Genomic DNA, 8,980 nt, shown 5'->3' on the forward strand with positions numbered 1-8,980 from the left:
TTTTCCCCTCATAAAGACATTAGCCTGTTAACTCCTCACATCATTACAGGCTTACTCTGCTGAGTTACTGCCACTGCTCCAGTCCAGAGGGTTAACCGGCTGCCTGGAAATAGCAGTAGCACCTCATTTCAGTACACAAGATCCAGGGGGCGGAGTTGGATCCAGATCTAAGGGGTGGAGATGGGTAGGATTAGGGGTGGGGTTAGGGATCAGGGGGCGGAGATGGGTAGGATTAGGGGTGGGGTTAGGGATCAGGGGGCGGAGATGGGTAGGATTAGGGGCGGGGTTAGGGATCAGGGGGCGGAGATGGGTAGGATTAGGGGCGGGGTTAGGGATCAGGGGGCGGAGATGGGTATGATTAGGGGTGGGGTTAGGGATCAGGGGGCGGAGATGGGTATGATTAGGGGTGGGGTTAGGGATCAGGGGGTGGAGATGGGTAGGATTAGGGGTGGGGTTAGGGATCAGGGGGTGGAGATGGGTAGGATTAGGGGTGGGGTTAGGGATCAGGGGGCGGAGATGGGTATGATTAGGGGTGGGGTTAGGGATCAGGGGGCGGAGATGGGTAGGATTAGGGGTGGGGTTAGGGATCAGGGGGCGGAGATGGGTAGGATTAGGGGTGGGGTTAGGGATCAGGGGGTGGAGATGGGTAGGATTAGGGGTGGGGTTAGGGATCAGGGGGCGGAGATGGGTATGATTAGGGGTGGGGTTAGGGATCAGGGGGCGGAGATGGGTAGGATTAGGGGTGGGGTTAGGGATCAGGGGGCGGAGATGGGTAGGATTAGGGGTGGGGTTAGGGATCAGGGGGCGGAGATGGGTAGGTTTAGGTATATGTAAGGTGGGAGGAGTTGGATCTGGATCCAACTCCTCCCCCTGGATTTCGTGTTCTGCAGTGAGGACCATCTCGGAAATAGAGCCGTCTCACTAGCTGATACTTTAAACATCATGTAAAGTTTTTAAACATCATGTAGCATTCTCATAAAGAATTGCAAGCTTTTGTACGTCATATTTGACTGATTCACTGCACATATGTGAAAGAGTAACCAAAAGACAGCTTATAGTTTTTATGTCAGTAATTGCAGTGGGAATCATATAAATAATATAGGCTATAAAATAAATAAATGTGAGCGCAAGCAAGCTATCCTGTTATGTGTCCCTCAGGGTATCATTAATAAAGAATACAATAAACTATCTACCGTTTCCTCTATAGAAAAATATTTTGAATAATTGGAAGAATAGCTGTACAGAGAAATAATAGTATGACACAAGAGCTAAATTATCTCTTTTTAGAAGTATTAATTGGGTTATTTATGGATACACTGTTCATATTTCAAAGCGTGAATGCTTTTAAATGCTTAAAAGCGATAGTAAATTGTAATAGTTTAGGGCTGCACTGAACTCAGTGGTCACAAATGCTTTGATGTGGTCAGGGATCCATTTATCTATGCATTGATGTTTGGTTAAGCTCTTTGTATGCTTGGCTGATCCAGTGCCAGGTACTGTGTGTGTACACAGGTCAGAACTTTCGTGTGTGTGTGTGTGTTTTAGTTGTTTTTTTGTGTGTGGGACTGACAATCCAAAGAGCAATATGTGCTGTGTGAATGTGTGAGGAGGACGTGTGTGTGTGTGTGGTCTGTCTGCTACCTTACCTCTGAAGCACAATGAGGCTTTAACCATGAGTCCAGTGGTCTTGCTTCAATTATAGTAGTGCTGTGAGCCGCTTGCAGCTCTCACAGAGGTGTATGACTGCAAAGCTTTATTGACACACCAGAGATTAGAATGAAAGAAGAGGAAATTCTACTTAAGTCTATAAAAAAATATGCAGGCGTCAAGCTGTCAAAGCACGGTGGTGTTTCCTTCACTATTATAGTGTGTGTGTCTATGGGAAAAACGCAGGATTGCACAGTGTCTGGAGTACTTGTGCCAAAGACCAAAGAAAAATGGAAAATCTCATGAGGGATATTCGGTTTATAAAGAAACATCAGTTACATTTTTTTTTTGACACAAATGAATCTGGTACAATTGAATATTTTGTCAAATAAATAAATAAAATAAAATAACATTGGGTGAATGGCCTGCTGGCCTTGATCTTACAAGGATCTTACAGCTGTATAATTTCAAAGATTTGTTTTGTAAGGGGTATAAATACCTGTCACAATTATGTTCAGTTAGTGTTGTTATCATGGACTTTTAGTTTGTTTGTTTTTTTCAGTCACATATGTTCCTTTGTTTAGTTTCCCGCCACTCTTCAGTTGTCATGGAGATTCATTTAATTATCACAGGTGCTTGTCATAATTACCCTCATTTGCCTTTGATAATAGTCTTTTCAGTTCACATTTGTCCGTCACGTTAATGTTAAGATGTGTTTGCTCGCCTACCTTTTGGATTGTTTGCGCATGGATTGTTAAAGCCTTTTTGAACCCTGATCTTCTTTTTCCTGTGCTTGTTACAACCTAAATGTGACAATACCTTGCTAAAAGTAAAGATTTATAATTATTTTTGATCATATCGACTGGCTAACTGGTCCAGCGCTGAAAATCCTTACTGTTGAGCCCTGGGAGTTGATGCTATAGTCCAGTCGTTATAAGTATAACTAACCCCAGATAGGGAAAATTAAGGGATTTTCATTTTTAATCAAATCTATCCTCCATTGCATCTGTGGAAAATGTTACACCTATACCTATGTTGGGAAAATGGCCAGATGTGGACCTTATGGTACATCTTATGAATGTTTTAGACAATGTAAACATACTTTCAGATGACTATCTAAACAGCTCCTGTTCTTGGAATGTTTGACAGGAAGTTTCTATAGAATTGCTAAGTTTGGGATGATTTTTTCGCTAGGGCAGACGGATTGAAAAAGAATCAATCATAATGTTCTCCCTGACTTTTGTTCTGCTGGATAATGTTATGTGTCCTTAAATCATATGCCAGACTATACTTTGAGATATAGATCACCTGTATTTGATACAGGCATTGTGGGATTTCCCATTCTTTCCATGGAGTGGTGCTTCTATGCCTCTGGAATAAGCTTTACCTCTAATGCACTAAGCAGTATGTAAAATCAACCGGCTGAAAATCTGAGCTGGTATTTCCAGCTGAACACTCGCTCCAGGTCCCCAGCTGTTTGGCCAGATGCAAACCTAGCCGTCCAGCTATATTTCAGTACTCTTTGTAAAGATGCCCATGTGATTTTTCCAGACCTTTTTGAAAGACTTAGGAAGTGAGTCATACCCATTTGTAGAGTAATTATGTGTTTATTTTCACTTCTGTCCATAGCATATTTGCAATTTCTGCGGTCCCTGTGCCTTAGGTCCAGGAAACTGATATTGTTCAGTGCTTAATCCCTTGTTCATTCCTGACAAATGACTTGCAATGAAATCACAACTTTCTGGGTGTGATTATCCTACAAGCTGATGAAGCAGAAAGTGAAATCTATTTTAAGGGATTAAGTCACATTAGGGAAAAATCTAAGATTGCTATTTTCCATTTTATAGTTTCCTTAAATGGCAATTGCATTCACAGTTTAAAAATGTGGACGTGCTCACGTTATGGATAATGCCTTTTTACTGTAAGTGGTCACTCTTGGATCAAAAGGCAGCTAATTTCTCTGAAGTCTGTCCAGCAACCCTTGACCTGGCCAAACATCAGAGAAGCAAACGGTAAATAGAGAAATGCTCACTGTTTACTTCCCATCTTCTCAAATAGCTATTTTTTGAGATTCTCATGAGAAAAATTGCCTTTGTTTTAGTTTTTAATAGTATATTGGATTATTTCAGTGACAGTGTTTGTGGGAATGAGAAGATGGGATTTAGGTTCTTAAACCAGGGTTATTTCAAAACTTTTCAGTTTATTTTTTGGTCACTCTGCCATGTATGCATCTGAAACTAAAATTAAATTATGAGTTTTTAGTTTAGTTTTCCAGTTTGTTTTAATTTTTATTTCAGTTTACGAAAATATTCTCATTAATTTTTTCCTTTAATGAATATAGCACTTGCTAGAGCACCAGGGATGATAAGGATCTCAAATGTTTCCACTTGCTACTGAGCAAAATGTTATTTAAATGACTGTATTGCTAGGAAATAAGAGGAAAACAAAAAACTTTTTTTTTCAAAGAAATGACTGCATTACTGCTGCAAAAATCTTCTCAGCCACAAAAACTATTATGCTTTCTCCTGCTAATATGTCATCATATGGGATGCATTTACAGGGCCTGCTCACAGGGGCTCAGTTCAGCGTTTAAGCGGTCAACCCTGAAATAAATAATTACGTATCAGGCTCCTCAAACCTAATAATTACATGCTGGAAATGACGGAGCTTTGGGTTTTCCATGGTGATGCAGGAGAAAAGAAAGATACGATTTTCCCTCTCTCTTACATTTTTCCATTCTGTTTCATATGAAGTGATGCGGAAGCTCTATGAAACAGGAGCATTTCCCTTTAGCAGGCACACACAAGGCATCGGGTGATTTTAGACCACATTATGAGCTAATTGGTCGATGTTGAAACAACCGCCTGTGTTTGAGCAGCCGCTGAAGGGCTGACTCAAGCGAGAACAAACCAAGACCAAAGCTCAGGCACAGAAGTCATTACTTTTGCAGCTTAAAGGTTACGAAGGACAGTTTCTGTCCACAAATTCCTTGTTTTGCTGTAGATGATAGTGGGGAATTCTGAATATATGGTGTCAGGGATTTTGTTAGTCTAGTGGTTTAAAGTGTACCCTGAGTTAAGTTTACCTGCGTGTATAATTTGTTGAGGTGACGTGGCTGTAAATCGCAAGGTTAAACAGAGCTGGATTGTCCCTGGTCGGTTTCTGGTTGTGTGTCTCCATGTCCATGCATTTGTTTGCATGTTTGAGTACTTTGTGCGTGTGTATGTGTGTGTTGTGCGGTGCAAATCATGTGGCTATTCCTGCTGTGGTGTGTGGTTTCAGTTTCCACAAATCCCGATGTTGCTACTGGCTCTGAGCGCCAGTCAGCTCAGCTGCCAGATATCTGGAAAAGTAGGAATGACTCACTGCTCAGGCTAGACCATTTGCTCGCTTACTTTCTGTATTTATATTAAAGGCCTCTGCCATCTTTCACATTATATGAGCATTTCTATTGGTACACTATTGCCTTGCTTACAATTAAACTGCTCTCCATTCTCTCAGCAGTATGTGAATAACCACATCATGTGCAATAATAAAACCAGTGAGGACTGGGAGAGTTAAAGGGTCTTGGCACATGGAAACATGGAGGCGCTCCATCAGAAATATTGAGATTTCATGACACTTTTGACAATTTGGTAGAGCAGAACAGACCTCCATGGTGGCAAGAGTGTAGCTTATTGTCAGTGCTGTGTTGTAATAATCTTCAGGATCCAAAATAATGAGTCAGAACATCAAGTGAGTTACCGGTAATTTAAATATCCTCTCTGCCTCTGGACAACATCCCACCCTTTGGATTCCAAAACTAAATTCACTTTTAATCCTTCAGGTGCAATTCAATCTCTCACTCATCATAAAGCATCTAATATACTATTTTTGACTTTAGTGTGCATGAGGTTCAGTTCAGCACTACTGTTGATGATACAGTAGCACAGAACAAAATTAACATGTTTCTGCTCAGTATAAACTAATTTAAGAATTTACTAATTTAACTAATTTAACTAATTTAAGAACCATCAAACGTTACCTTGAGTGCAGCATCCTTAAAGGAGCTCTGACACTGCGAGAAGTCATGATGTTTTTCAAGAATATTATTTGTATCATAATATAATATCAATTATATTATGATAGTGTGTCTTTGAACTGAACAGCATAACCAGCAAAAATAGCCCTTTCATGGCAGATCTCATGGGGAGAGAAGAGCAGCTGGAATGCAAATGGCTATGAGATCACGATTTACAGTCCAAACCACTGGATTTCAACACAGCGAGAGTGTTGATTCGGGTTTTAGCATACCGAGATTACACAAGTTGAGCTCTTGGTAAAATATTGTATATTGGGAAAGCAAAGCTTTCATCACAGCTTGCGAGTGAGTGCGAGGACACAGACGTCTCTGCCCAAACCACTGAATTCCTCCAGTTGAACGTTGCCTGTCAGTCAAACGGCCAATCACATCGCACATCTGATTGGTTGACTCATGCTTCCTTGGCCTAACCACAAAATATCTGATTCCTAGGATGATTTCATATGATTCATGAACACATTTATTTTGGGGCTGAGAGGGTCGTGTTTAGAGAGTAATGTAATGTGTACTAATTTAATGAAGGGTTATTTATGTTATATAAAAGCTATAGAACAACCTCTGCCATATGCTATTTTTATAACTCTGGTTCTAAAAAATTCTCTATGGCAACTGCCTAAGTCTATGTGTTGATCCCGCACTGGAGACTTTACAATGTTATTTGCCAGAATTGTGGAAAGTTTACATTTTGAACGTGGAGTTGTATAGGTCAACCATCATCTGCACTTGTAAAAGTTTCTATTTTAAATTCTGGAAGTGGAAAGAAAAGGCAACAAAACAAAGCAGGAGCATTCAGATATTACCACAGTTCAGCATTATTGACTGCGGTTGCCATGTTTTGAGCAACATCCTACAGAAACAGTCAGAGGGTCCAGATTTGGGTTGATCTGACTGGCACTTGACACTGTGGTGACTTTAGGGTTTGACCACAGCAAAGCTATCACGGACATTGGACTATATTTCCTTGCCTAAACAACCTGGCTGAAAGCTCAAGGAAAATATAAATTTTTTTCTGCTCCCAAAATATATGACGATCAAAATATGTATTTGTTTTTGTTAATACATATAAAAAGGATATACATCTGTTTATATATTATACTTTCTACTTAAATGTCTCGTTAAATGTTTCTTAAAAAAAACAAATACAGACTTTAAATAATAAACAGAGCAATTCCAATGAAAATGACTTTAGAAAATGACTCACAAAAATTCCATTTAATCACTTTCCATATAATGATTATAGCAGTTACTGAGTATTATTATTATTATTATTATTATTAAGTATTACTATTATTATTTAAGATTGAGTGGAAGTCCATTATTTCATATTAAGATTGCAAGTCCGTTATTTCTCGATCACATAATGGAGATTTGAAAGGCCTTATATCGTTGAGCAATTACATTTTTATTGTAAGCTGGCTTTATTTTTTGGCTTGTGTTTCTTTAAAGGGTCAGTCATACACCATGCAGCATGTAATGTGGAGGTTATTGGGATAATTGTTTGCAGTTGTTACTGCTGTTAAATGGTTTGGTCATGAGGTAAGTTTGTTGCTCCTGGAGAGGATATTGATTTCCAACCTTTCCTCGACAAGGGGCTTAGGACCCTCACCTTTTGGTGGAAAGAATGGAATGATTTTTTTTATAAAAACAACTTCTCAACTCATTATTACAGTTCATTCAGTACATTAGTCTCTTTCTCTCTTTACTAAATTCTTCTCTGAGTTTAAAAATTGGCATGTCAATTTTGGTCAGTAGCTCAGTAAGCATCATGAACGAAAGCATTTTCCTTCCATGTGGAAACAGTGACTGAAGCAACCAGCTCCCTCTCAGGCCCCTCTTCTCTTTTTAGAGAAAGCATCAGACTTAAATTTTAATTGCAGGTTTCTCTACGATTTATCATTTGTTTGGACTGTTGACATTTTGCAAACTGACAGTGGGGATTCTTGAGCTATGAGCTGCAACCTCACAAAAGCTCCCTTGTGTTGTGTTGTGAAACAAAATAGCCTCTTCTCTATCCCTCTATCCATTTATCCAATTTTTAATCCTCATCTGCAAAGCATCTTTAATCACTTTCATAGAGGACAGAAGCAGAAGCTTCTATACGAGCAGCTTCCAGTCGGTGTTGGTGTGATGGCGTTTTCCAGCGAGTTTCACATTCCTGCCTGCTGAACTGTGCAGTGGTCTGCAACAGCGTGTGTGTTTCTCCCCGGGCGCTTCATGTCTATCGCCGCATCACAAGGTGAGCTGGAGTCCTCCCTCTGGAGATGAGGGTTCGGCTGTGCTGCCACCTTCGGGTTGGCTAGCATTTCCTGGGCCGCCGCGAATATCGGGCTTGTGTGGAACCTTCCGCCATGTCCCGAGCACTCAAGGTTGATGATTGGTTTTTGGGGAAGGCGAACCCAATACCTTTCTACCCGGACGTGCATGAAGAGGTCATGAGATCATGGGAGTCTCCTTTGACTTTTCGCGACTGCTCAGCGGCCTCTTCCGCCTTCTCTGCCCTCGCAGAGGCCTTGGCTAAGGGTACACTGGGGTTCCCCCCGTGGAGTGTTCTGTGGCAACACATCTGTGTCCCCACAGCGCCTCCACCTGGCGTGGCGACCCTAAGCACCCCCCCAATGCCTGTAGGTTTTTTGTCTACTCCGGTGGCAAAGACCAATAGAGCTGCAGGGGTGGCTGTTGCCTCACTGCATGCCATTGCCATCCTTCAGGGTGCTCAATGACCTGCCCGAGGGTAGGGCTAATTCAGGGCTCATCCAAGAGCTGTGTGCCGCCACCGACCTCGCTCTATGAGCGACGAAGGTGACCGCACGCTCCCTGGGTCAGGTGATGTCCACATACGTGGTCAGACATCTCTGGCTTAACCTGGTTGATATGCGCGAGGCTGAGCGAACCCACATTACTTTATGTGTGTGTGGTCGTCGTCCACGAGGAGCTACTGCTTTTACTTTCGTTTTGTCATTTGCGTATTAATGTATTAAAGTGGTTTAAACGTTTGCCGGTTCCCACCTCCTTCTTCCCTGAACTAACCAACCACGTTACATTTAATATAATAGATAATATACAATATTATAAAATAACATAATATATTATAAAATAACATAAGAGAGTCGACGTTTCCGGGTGGTCGCTTCCGACTGTGTCCGGGTCACAGTCAGAATGAACGCAACAGACACGTAACCTTAGCGGTGGTCATCGCTGATATGCATCATGGCGACTGTCAAAAAAAGAAAGGTAGATTCGCCGACAGCAAGT

This window comes from Rhinichthys klamathensis, unplaced genomic scaffold (assembly GCF_029890125.1).
Source record: "Rhinichthys klamathensis goyatoka isolate OS25496 unplaced genomic scaffold, OSU_Roscu_1.1 h1tg000051l_1, whole genome shotgun sequence".
Taxonomy (NCBI): domain Eukaryota; kingdom Metazoa; phylum Chordata; class Actinopteri; order Cypriniformes; family Leuciscidae; genus Rhinichthys; species Rhinichthys klamathensis.